Here is a 13,038-nt window from a genome sequence, read left to right on the forward strand (position 1 = left end):
TCAGAGCCCCACCTACACCCCCTTGTCAAAGTGTGTCATCCCACAGCCCCTGATAAATGAGGTACAGGTTATGTGACTCCAACACAGTGACCTCAGTTGACTGAATCAGGGTTGAAAGTGAAAGTCGCTCAGTCATGTCTGACTCTTTGCCACCTCATGGACTATAGAGTTCATGGAATTCTCCAGGCCAGAATACTGGAGTGGGTAGCCTTTCCCTTCTCCAGGGGATCTTCCCAACCCAGGGATCGAACCCAGCTCTCCAACATTGCAGGTGGATTCTTTACCAGCTGAGCCGCCAGGGAAGCTCAAGAACACTGGAGTGGGTAGCCTATCCCTTCTCCAGTGGATCTTCCTGACCCAGGAATCAAACCAGGGTTCCCTGCATTACAGGCAGATTCTTTACCAGCTAAGCTACCAGGGAAGCCCATATGGGTAAATGTAAGCCAATTAAAACCTCTTTTCTTTCTTTTTTTTTTTATTTTATAAATTTATTTATTTTAGTTGGGGGCTAATTACTTTACAATATTGTAATAGTTTTTGCCATACATTGACATGAATCAGCCATGGGTTTACATGTGTTCCCCTTCCTGGACCCCCCACCCACCTCCCTCCCCATCCCATCCCTCTGGGTCATCCCATTGCCCCGGCCCTGAGCCCTTGTCTCATGCATCGAACATGGAATGGTGTTCTGTTTCACATATGATAATATACATGTTTCAATGCTATTCTCCCAGAACGTCCCACCCTCACCTTCTCCCTCAGAGTCCATAAAATTGTTCCATGCATCTGTGTCTCTTATTCTGTCTCGCATATAGGGTTATCGTTACCATCTTTCAACTTCCATATATATGCATTAGTATACTGTATTGTTGTAAAACCTCTTTTCTTGACAATTAATAGCTTTTCAAATCATAGTTACATGTATAAGGAATAGTGTGCACACCCTCAGTGTTTACTTGATGAATTTTCACATTCATGTAATGGAACATTAGCAACAACTCAAAAGGTGTCTTTTTACCCTCTGCCAGTCACAGTTCATCGCCACTCCTCCAAGATAAGTGCCATTTTAATTTCTAACATTACAGATTGGTTTTGTCTATTTTTGAATTTTCTATAACTAAATAAATACCTCTTTTGTGTTTGCCCTGTTTCACTTAATATTAGGTTTGTGAGATTTCATGTTGTTCTGTAACTTAACTTCTTTAATTTTCATTGATACATAGTTGTTCTACTCTATGATAAATATGCCAAAATGTATCCATTCTGCTGTTGACTTTTGGGTGGCTCCTAGTTTGGAGCTATAATGAAGAATGCTTCTCTGGACCTTCTGGTACATATCTATTTGTACACATATATACACAATTCAATTTTATACATATTTAGGAGTATAATTATGGGGCTATCTATATGTTCAGGTTTAAGAGATGTTGATAAAGAGTTTTCCAGGGTAGATGCAGTCCCATCAGCGTTCATTATAACTGAATTTTGGTTGGTCCATACCATTACTAACACTTTATATTGTCAGATGGTTTTATTTTATCCTTTCCTCTGTAAGCCTTATGGTATTGATCATTATGGTTTTAAATTTCTCTGATTACAAATAAATTATTCTTTTCATTTGTCTATCATTTTATACAAGTCTTTTTTCTCATTTTTCTATTGACTTCTCTTTTTTCCATAAAGACTTATGGAATTCTTTTAATATTCTAGGTATGAGTTCTTTGTTGATTATACATATTACAACTGTCTTCTCCCTTTGTGTGGTTTGACCTTTCCCTTTCTTTACGGTGCATTTTAATTAATGTGAGTCTTCAATTTAAATGTAGTTCAGTTAATCAAATTTTAATTTTTTAGAGACAATTAACATCCTCTTTGTGATCCCTTTCTTGTTCCCAAATCATGAAGATATTCTCCTATGACAATTTCCATAAATTCAGTTATTTTACCTTAGTAAAATAATCTTCCATCAACCTGGGTTTGAGTTTTGCATGTAATATGAACTAAGAGTCATTTAATTTTTTTCACACAGCTATCTAATAATCTGGCACCATTTACTCCAAAGACCATCATTCCCCCACAGTCTCTTACACCACTTTTGTCATTAAACAAGTACCCTTATGAGTGAAAGATTATTTCTGGATTTCCCTTATGTTCCATTTGTCATTGGTGCTTAGACCACAGTGTCTAAATGACTATAAGCTTATAATAAGCCTTAATATTTAGTAATTTGATTTGATCATCTTTATTCTTTTTTATGATTTTCTCGCCTATACACTTTGTATTTCCATAAATAATTTAGAATGAGAGTGTCAAATTCCACCAGAATTGTACTGTAGTTTTTATAAAGAAAGCATTGAAGCTGTACATGAATTTTGGAAGAATTAATATCTTTACAATATAGAGTATATTCAAATTCATGAATATAATTTGTTGCTCCACTTATTGTTTTTAAGTTTTTTCCTCAATGATATTTTAGAGTTTTCTGTGCAGAGGTCTTTATAATTTTTATTGGACTTATTCTTAGTTATTTGGTTCCTTGATATTATCATAAATGGTATTGTTTTAAAATTGTTGTTTTCTCATTACCTGTTGCTGTTATATAAAAACACAGTAGATTTTTCTTGTATTGATAATGTATCTTAAAGATCCTGCCAAATTCACTGATTAAATCTGGTACTTACTTGTAAATGTCTTTGGATTTTTTATGTATGTATTCATGTTTTCTGCAAGTAATGTTAGTTTTATTTCTTCCCATTTTGGTCTCTACAGCTTTTGTTTCTCAATGCCTTACTGCATTGGCTAAAAACTTTAGTACAATTTTGAATGGAGGTATTTATATCTGGTTTTCTTGCATCATTACTGATCTCAACAGGAAAGCTTTGAACATTTCAAAATTAAGTATAATGTGTGGTATAAGTTTATGTAATATTCTTATCAGATTAAGACAGTTCCTTACTATTTAACTTTGCTAATGGACATTACTAAACATTGAATTTTATCAATTACTTTTTAAATGCATCTTTTGAGATACATTTCTGACTTCTGTTTGTCTGAGAAGTGACTTTAATTCTTTTTTAAAATTTATTTTTTTTTATTTTTTACAGTAGGACCTTGTTGACTATCTGTTTTAAATATAGCAGTGTGTACATATCTGTCCCAAACTCCTAATATATTCCTTTACCCTACCCTTCCCTTTGGTAACCATAAGTTCATTTTCTAAGTCTGTGAGTCTGTTTCTGTTTTATAAATAGGTTCATTTGTATCATTTTTAAAGATTCCACATATAAGAGATATAATATGATATTTGTCTTTCCCTGACTTTGCTTAGTATAATATCTAGGTCCATCCATATTGCTGCAAACAGCATTATTTCATTCTTTTTAATGGCTGAGTAATATTCCATTGTATGTATGTACCACATCTTCTTAATTCATTCATCTGTTGGTGAGAATGTAAATTGGTCCAGCCACTATGGAAAAAAGTATGGAGTTTCCTTAAAATAAACTCTTAAAAAACTAAAAATAGAGCTATCATATGATCCAATAATCCTACTCCTGGGCATATATCCAGAGAAAAACATGGTTCGAAAAGATACACACATCCCAGTGTTCATTGCAGTACTGTTTACAATACCCAAATGAATATTTGATTCATTTTGGATGTTAAGTCAACTTTATATTTCTGTAATAGATGCAAATAGATGACATATTACACCTTTTATATATCACTAAATTCAGTTTGATACTATTTTGGGTTTTTCACATACACAAATAAGAAAGGTAGGCTTGTAATTTTATTTACCTGTGATATCTTTTTCATATTCTAGTAGCAAAGTTAAACTGGTCTCCTAAAATGAAGTGAGTAGTAATCCCTTTTGTCTCTTCTAATAGTTTGTATAATATTAACTTTATAATTCCTGTGAGCCTAGAATTGTTTTCATAAGGTTTTAAAATATGGATTCAATTTCTTTATTTTAGGTGTATATTCAGAACATTTATTTATTCTTCTGTTGGTTTCTTTAAATGGTGTTTTCCCAGGAATTTGTCTCTTTCATTTGCATTTACCAATTTTGGGTTTAATTTAGAACAATGATTTTTAAGGAAAATTGGGAAACCGAGACAGGTAAAAATGTAAAGCAATGATATTTAATGTGTTATAATGCTGCTCATCACTTCTAAACAAACTATCAAGAGGCACAGAAAATTGTTGCCAAGCTTGTTCACTTATGCAGGACATTTCTAGAAGTGCTTCAAGGAGAAAATGCAGCTTATTGTATGGAAGGGTAAAAGGAGAACAATTTTTCTGCACAGAACCTCTCAATTCCTATTGTTCAAGGGTTTTGTATGGAGAGGAACTACTTGTAGTTTGAAATTACATCATCTGACTCCTGTGCAATAAGCCAGATCCTCTGTTGAAAAGTCTGATATTTCATCCAAAATATATAAGTGGAGAGTGTTTCAACACAGATAGTATTTGAAACCAGAGGGACACAAAACGATGTTATTGAGAGACTGATAAAGTGCCCATAGTTTCTCCTCAGTACTTTAATAAGAATAGATAATATTTGTATTTTAATTGGAGTATATAATTCACTTAAATTTAATGTAAGTACTAGTATATTTGGGTTTATTTATCTTATTACTGTTGGTTTTCTAATGGTAAAAATAATCATTTTGAATTAATAATTTCATTGTTTCATTTTACTCTTTTATTAGAATACAGCTTATACATTCTTTTCCTATTCTTTTAATGGTACCCAGGAAATTACAGTATTCATCCTTAGCTTACTTTAGTGTAATATGTTAGTATATTTACTACTTTCTAGATAACGAAAAGATCTTAGCACATTATAAATTAGTTTTCCTCTTATGCTATTTGGTGTACTTTAATGCATATATATTATATATGCTGTATATATGCCACATATAACATACATACCATACATGCCATATATAACATAATATATATCTTATAATCAATATCCATTTATATTTGCCCACATATTTACTCTTATTTTTGCTTTTTATTACTTCTTGTTTCTCCACAATTAGGAATAATATTTTTTTTTTCTGCTTGAAGAACTCACTTTAACATTTCCTTTAGTCCAGGTCTGCTGATGAGTTCTCTTAGTTTTATTAGTCTGAAAATTAATTTGTCTTCATTCATGAAGGATATTTTCCCCAGGTGTAGAATTCTGGATTGGAAGTTATTTTCTTTAGTCAATTTGAGAATAACATCTATTATTAATATTTGTGTTGAGCATTCAGTTATAATTTTAAAACTATTTTAAATATTTTATTATGTATTTTGATGTGTTCATTTTACTTTATTTCAATTTTTTGTAACTTTTAGTTTCTTTGAAGGAAAGCCTAAATATTTATTTCATATAAAGCAATATATATGGGGCTTCCCCAGTGGCTCAGTAGTAAAGAATCCACCGGCAATGCAGGAGACCCTGGTTCAATTCCTGGGTCAGAAAGGTCCGCTGGAGAAGGGACTCCAGTATTCTTAGGCTTCCCTGGTGGCTCGGCTGGTAAAGAATCTGCCTGCAATGTGGGAGAGCTGGGTTTGATCCCTGGGTTGGTAAGATCCCCTGGAGATCTTAGTTTCTTTGAAGGAAAGCCTAAATATTTCATATAAAGCAAAAAATATTTACATATTTAGAAAAGAAAAGGAACAGTGAAATCACAATCAATATAACAAAATATAGGATAAGGGGAAAAGAAAACCAGTAGGCAAATATAAAAATAAATGTATCTATTCTCCCATCTATACATGTGTATATCTATGCACTGTCTATATCAATAATTGCCTTTTAAAAGAGTTGGACAGACTTTACTTCCAAAAATACAGCTCTATGGTGATGGAAAGAAACACAACTAAATACAAAAAGATGAAAATAACTGACAATTCAGAAATAAGTACACACATGCCAAGAAAATAGTAACAATAAAATCAGTTGTCACCATGTTAATATGAAGCAAGCTGGAATTTAAAATATGTTAAAGGAGGAAAGAGACCTTCTTCATATTGATAAATGCTACACCAGGCCTGTATAATTGTAATCTCTATACATCTTTTTACAAACCTTTTTAGTATAGAAAGCAAAAAAGAATAGAAATGAAAAATAGACAAATCCACATTTGAATTATAAGCCAGTATATAGAGTTCTTTGAATACTGTAACTGACAAATATTCTTTTAAAATACATATAAACTGTATGCTAAAAGGAAAAACAAATATTCTATTCATACCTTTGATACACTGCTGAAACTTTTCCATGTAATCTGGCCACAAGATTTGCAACTTTTTTGCTCCAAAGCAGAAGTCAGGCAGGACACATTTGTAGATCGTGATGCAATAAATTTAGAAATGAAGAACCCAAAGCTATCTATATACTTGGGATATTTAAAAAAAATATATACTCTCATTTCTAAATGTTTTGTATTAAAGATGCAAACAAACTACATTTACTATATAGAAGGAAACAGCAGTGAACACACAGCCTACTCAACCTGGTGGGGGAATGTCAGCTCCCCTGACTACTCTCACTGATGCACATCCACAAGTCACTACTAAGAAATTTTTTAGTTGTTATTTCTTCAAATACTGCTTGTGCTTCATCTCTCTTTAATCTTTATGTGATGTAAGCAATATAAATGATTGGTTTTTTTTCACTCTTTTTCATGTGTATTTCAAGCTTTTCTCCACGCTTTTGTTCTCCATGTCTCAGTCTATATATTGTCTTATGCGCTATCTTCAAGTTAATCTAATTATCTCTTCAGTTGTGTTGAATCTATTAAACCTATTCATTGATATTTAATTTTATTATATTTTTTCAGTTTCGAATTTCCTATTCCTGTATTTTTCATGTTTGCAGTTCTATGCAAATAATTTCAGTCTTTTTTTTTAAGATTTTTAATTTGAGGATAATTGCTTTACAATATTGTGTTGGCCTCTGCCATACAACAACATAAATCAAGCACAAGTACACATATGTTCCCTCACTCCCGAACGTCCCCCCAATCCTCCACCCCGTTCCATGCCTCTAGGTCATCACAGAGCACCATGTTGAGCTCTCTGTGCCCATACAGCACCTTCCCACTAGCTATCAATTTTACACGTATATGTCAGTGCTATTCCCTCAATTATCTGACCCTCTGCTTCCCCTGCTGTGTCCAAAGTCTGTTCTCTGTGTCTGTATCTCTATTTCTGCCCTGCAAATATGTTCATCAGTACCATTTTTCTAGATTCCATATATATGCATTAATATATGATATTTGTTTTTCTGATTTACTTCCCTCTGTATAACAGGCTCTAGGTTCATCCACCTTACTAAACTGACTCAAATGTGTTCCTTTTTATGGCTGAGTAATATTCTATTGTATATATGTACCAAAACTTCTTTATCCATTCATCTGCTGATGGACATCTAGGTTGCTTCCATGTCCTAGCTATTGTAAATAGTGTTTCAATGAACATTGGGGTACATGTATCTTTTTCAATTATGGTTTTCTTAGGGTATATGTCCAGTAGTGGAATTGCTGGGTCATATGGTAGTTGTATTCCTAGTTTTTCAAGGAATTTTCATACTATTCATAGTGGCTGTATCAATTTACATTGTCAATTTTCAGTCTTTATACTTAATTTCTTGGATATTTTAATCAAACAATTTAAAAGAGTGATTGGCAAACTTTTGTTTTAAGGGGCCGTATATTAAATCTTTTCAACTTCAATGGGCATATGATCTCTGTTGCAGTTACTTAACTGTGCCATTTTAGCATGAAAATGACTATAGACACTATGCAAACAAATGAGCACAGTTATTTTCCAATAAAATGTATTTACAAAATCAGACAGCAGACTAGATTATTCTATAGGCCACAGTGTCTGCAAACATACTTTAAAGCCTGTTCGTGATAGCTTCAATTCATATCTGGATCATCTGTCAGTCTGTTTCTATTGTTTTCTATTGTATTTGGTCATTTTATTATAAATTTTAGACCGTGTTATTTTGATAGATAATTGGACACTGTATATACTAGTTTGTAAATATCCCTTGGGATTCTACTTGATATTATCTTGCACAAGAAATGATTTATACTTGCTTCTCATAGGCATTTGAGGGTAGATCAGCTTAATCCAATCAGGGATGGGGGTGATTGAAACTTAGATTCTAGTCTTTGTGAACATTAGCCTTTGTTGTAGATAATCCTTTAATGTAAGGTGTGTTTATCAAGGTCTCATTTGAAAGTCTGCAGTGTTTTCTATTGTTCTTCCTCTTTGGTGATCTCTGGACTCCAATGCTTGCCCTGCAACTCCAAAACATACCTGAAATGTCTGATCAGCTTCTCAGTTCATTAGCTGCCACTTTCAAATCAGCCAATCAGTAGAAAAGCATATGGACATGTTGGATTCTCCTCTGTGGACTTTCTTGCTCTCTAGAAGCTTAGTTCTGCAAGTAATCATGGCTTTGGTATCTCTCCATTGTTTTCAAACAAATATTTCTATATGTAAAGTAACTATACGTGTATGTGTGTTTTATCTATCAGTCACAGCAGGAAGTTTGATCTGAAACAAGCCAATGAAGCATTGCTTTAAGTTGAAACTTGAGTTTTTGTTGGATACTCGAATTTGGAAGTGATCTAAATTCAGTATCAGGGTACTGTATATATTCCATGTATGTGTGAAAGCAGAAAATTCAGGAGATATGAATGAATCCTGGGAGAGCAGATAAAAGAAACCATAATTCCTAATAGCTTTTCAGTTATCATCCCTTATGATGTTTGGCTAAATTTTTGTCTGTGCATGTATGCTCAGTCACTTAGTTGTGTCTGACTCTTTGTGACCCCATTGACTGTAGCCCAGTAGGCTCATTTGTCCATGGGATTTCCCAAGCAAGAATACTAGAGCAGGTTTCCATTTCCTTCTCCAGGGCATCTTCCCAGCCCAAGGGTTGAACCCACATCTCCTGTATCTCTTGTATTGGTGAGTGGATTCTTTACCACTGAGCTACCTGGGAAGGCTCTTTTTAGTCCTTAGTTCTGCATTATCTCTATATCCTTATAACAAAAACCTCTCCCCTTCTTGTTAACTTTGAGAGGGACCCTGCCTTTGCAATCAAATTGTCACTAACACATTTCTCCTGAAACATTGAATTTTGGCAGGGTTTCATCATTACCACACTTTTTTCTTTATCCAAATGTTCTTCCTGAGTATTCACACCCATGCTGTCAATTGCCACAAATGCTTATGACTAATAATCTTTATATCCTTCCAAGGCATATATCCTAAGCTTCAACTGCCTATTCCTTTTCTGCCTCTGGATGCTCCACAGTTATCTCAAACTCAACACATCTAAAGTCTTGTCATCCTCTCTTTTGCTCTATCTATAATGAACAGCTCACAGATGACTGAACATAACTATACTTTTTCAATAACCTATGCCTTTTCTCATATTGCTTCCTCTACCTATAATATGTTGTCTTTCACTTCTGTTCATGTTCTACTGAAGTCATTCAACACGCATCTTCCAGATCAGTTCCTCTATGTTGACATTCTGTTATATTTCATTACATACCATAGAATTTATATCATCTCATTCCATTTTGTTCTCTATCAAGCAATTTTTTTCTTTTTTTCTACCAAGCAATTTTTAATACATTATTATGCTTATATGGTTATATTTACAGAAAATGCCCTGGATTGACTAGAATGGGGATATGGTTATGTCATGTATGTGGAGTTAAATAGTATATTTATCTGATAAATTATTGAGTTTTAGGTCAGCTTTTTTACTCTCCTCTGTCACCTTCATTGAGAGGCTCTTTAGTTCCCCTTCACTTTCTGCCATAACGGTGGTGTCATCTGCATATCTGAGGTTACTGATATTTCTTCCGGCAATCTTGATTCCAGCTTGTGCTTCATCCAGCCTGGCATTTCGCATAATGTACCTTGCATATAAGTTAAATAAGCAGGGTGACAATATACAGCCCTGATGTATTCCTTTCCCAATTTGGAACCAGTCCATTGTTCCATGTCCAGTTCTAACTGTTGCTTCTTGACCCACATACAGTTTTCTCAGGAGGCAGGTAAGGTGGTCTGGTATTCATATCTCTTGAAGAATTTTCCACAGTTCATCATGATACACACAGTCAAAGGCTTTAGAGTAGTCAGTGAAGCAGAAGTAGATGTTTTTCTGGAATTATCTTACTTTCTCTATAGTCCAACAGATGTTGACAATGTGGTCTCTGGTTCCTCTGCCTTTTCTAAATCCAGCTTGTAGACCTTGAAGTTCTCAGTTCATGTACTGCTGAAGCCTAGCTTGCAGGATTTTGAGGATAATCTTGCTAGCATGTAAAATGTGTGCAATTGTACAGTAATTTGAACATTCTTTGGCATTGCCTTTCTTTGGGATTAGAATGAAAACTGACCTTTTCCTGTCCTGTGACCACTGCTGAGTTTTTCAAATTTGCTGACATATTGATTGCAGCACTTTAACAGCATCATCTTTTAGGGTTTTAAATAGCTCAGCTGGAATTCCATCACCTCTACTAGCTTTGTTTGTAGTGATGCTTCCTAAGGCCCACTTGACTTCACACTCCAGGTTAACTGGCTCTAGGTGAGTGACCGCACCATCATGGTTATCCCAGTCAAGCAGGAGATGGTGAGTGAACATTGACATTTTAGGAATCAATGAACTAAAACTGTGATCATAGTTTAGGGCAAGTTATGAGCTCTAGAAAAGCCTGAGGAGTAGTAGGATTTATAATTTAGACTATATGGTTGGCAAGAACACAAGCATTGGCTAGGACTGACTTGGGTATATAAATAGACCCTTCCATGGATTTTTCTGAGATACTAGAGAACAGAATGAATTTTAGAGCAATTTGTCCTGAAATTAAAGGATGAGGTAGTAAGATAACACATTGCATTCATTTCGTTGGCCTTAGTTTGTACTCATATGCTGAGAAATTATTATAATTTTAAGGTTGCATATATAACATTCCTATTCCAAAGAGTCATTTTCTTGAGAGTTTGGAACATGTCTAATTCAGTTTTGCATTATCCATGCCTAAATGATTTCTGATACGTAGAAGGCGCTAACAATGATTGAATGAAAAATGAATGGATGAATGTTGGAATATTGAATGAATTAAAGGATGAATAATACACAAGGCTGATACAAGAGGTATATTCTCTATGTATGGATATATAAACTCATCCTGTTCCCACATCATAGGCTTCCCAAAAGACGTCACAGAAACATGAAAACAATTTCAAAGAGAGGATGAATTTTTTAGTGAGAGTCACCTAGAACATGTCATCTCACAGCCTTTTGTATGCCAGAGAAGGAGAGAAAACAGGGCACATGGATTGACTATATGCTCATGCACAAGCAACTGTCAAAGAGACAACTTGAGCTATTTGCAAATTAAATTCCATAGTTACTGATGACAGTTGTTTGTCTTAGTTGGTTAAAAATACCATTTCAAAACCTAAAATGTCTTCATTGTGCCTGAGGGTGCCATATTATTGATGACTGTGTTTTTCTCTTCTTTCTCTCACAAATCATCTCATTCTGTAATTTTAAAAAACTAAAACAGATTTCAATCAAGTACATCAACTTGTATGAAGCTACTTCACAGACTTAACAGTTACATTAAATAACATAGCTTGATTCTTTTGCAAGAGCTTTATTTCAACCAAAAAGCATATTACAGGCCCCAAATGAAGGTCAAGATGTAATAAATATGCTTCTTCCATCAAGTTGATTTTCTTGCTTCCCAATTTCCAGAGAGGATTAATATCAAACACTTTCATACCAGAATACTAGCGTTTCAGTTGGCAGTTTGAGTCACTTATTTACGTACAGTTCACTCATAGCATATCCACTCAGCTCTGCCTCCCAACCTCCAAAACACACATATGAAGCTGTAATTAAAACTGATGCATCTGTTTAATTCCTGCACTAGACTGTGAGCAAAGTGAGGGCAAGGATTAATTAATTAGACTGTCACCATGATGCAAGCAAAGTTACTGCTGTACTATGAGTGCTCAAGAGATGTTTTCTTAAAAAGTATTATAAAATTAGGAAACAGTTAAAGGATCTTGGGTTTTAGAGCAACACTGTCCTGAGTTCTAATTCTAAATGTGCCATTTTCTATATATTTTATTTTAGATGTGTCGTTAAAAATTGTTAGGTCTCAGAATCTTACTGAAATAAGGATAGGCATTTCACATTCTTCCAACTCAATTGCAAAATGTATATTATGAATGTAAAACAACTAGAATGCCCCCTGGAAAAAATACATTCTAATTATTGATCATCAACCACTACAGTACTCTTGCATGGCAAATTCCATGGGCAGAAATGGGCTACAGTCCATGGGATCACAAAGAATCAGACATGACTGAGCGACTAACACTTTTACTTATCAAAGAAAGATTCAGTGTGTACTTGGGTGATCTAGAAATACTTCATTGAGAAGGGAGTTTTACCATTGAATAAAGGAGGAACAAAAATCTATCGAGCTAAAAAATCAGAAAAAAATGTTTAAAAATGATGGGAATAACTTCTATTTAAAAAAATCCAAATACATTTATTACCTTTTTCTTAAAAAATGTTTAACAACAAATGTGTTTATTACTTCATGATGGGTTAAGCAAATTACAAAAGCAGTGGTTCTTACACCAAAGAAATTACAAACTTGTTCAGACAATGAACACATAGAATGATTACATAGAAAATGAGACAATACACGATTAACTGTGAAAACTGGTTGCTAAAGCAACAAATTGAGAAAAGATAAGATCAGGATAGGAACAGCTCCCTCATTGGAAATAAGTCCCTGATGCTGGGAAGGATTGAGGGCAGAAGGAGAAGAGGCCATCAGAGGATGAGATGGCTGGATGGCATCACTGATCCAATGGACATGAACTTGGGCAAACTTTGGGAGATGGTGAAGGACAGAGAGGCCTGGTATGCTACAGTCCATGGGTTTGCAGAGTCAGACAAGATTGGGTGACTGAACAACA

Source organism: Giraffa tippelskirchi, chromosome X (genome assembly GCF_054371585.1).
Source record: "Giraffa tippelskirchi isolate mGirTip1 chromosome X, T2T-mGirTip1v1.2.pri, whole genome shotgun sequence".
Classification (NCBI taxonomy): domain Eukaryota; kingdom Metazoa; phylum Chordata; class Mammalia; order Artiodactyla; family Giraffidae; genus Giraffa; species Giraffa tippelskirchi.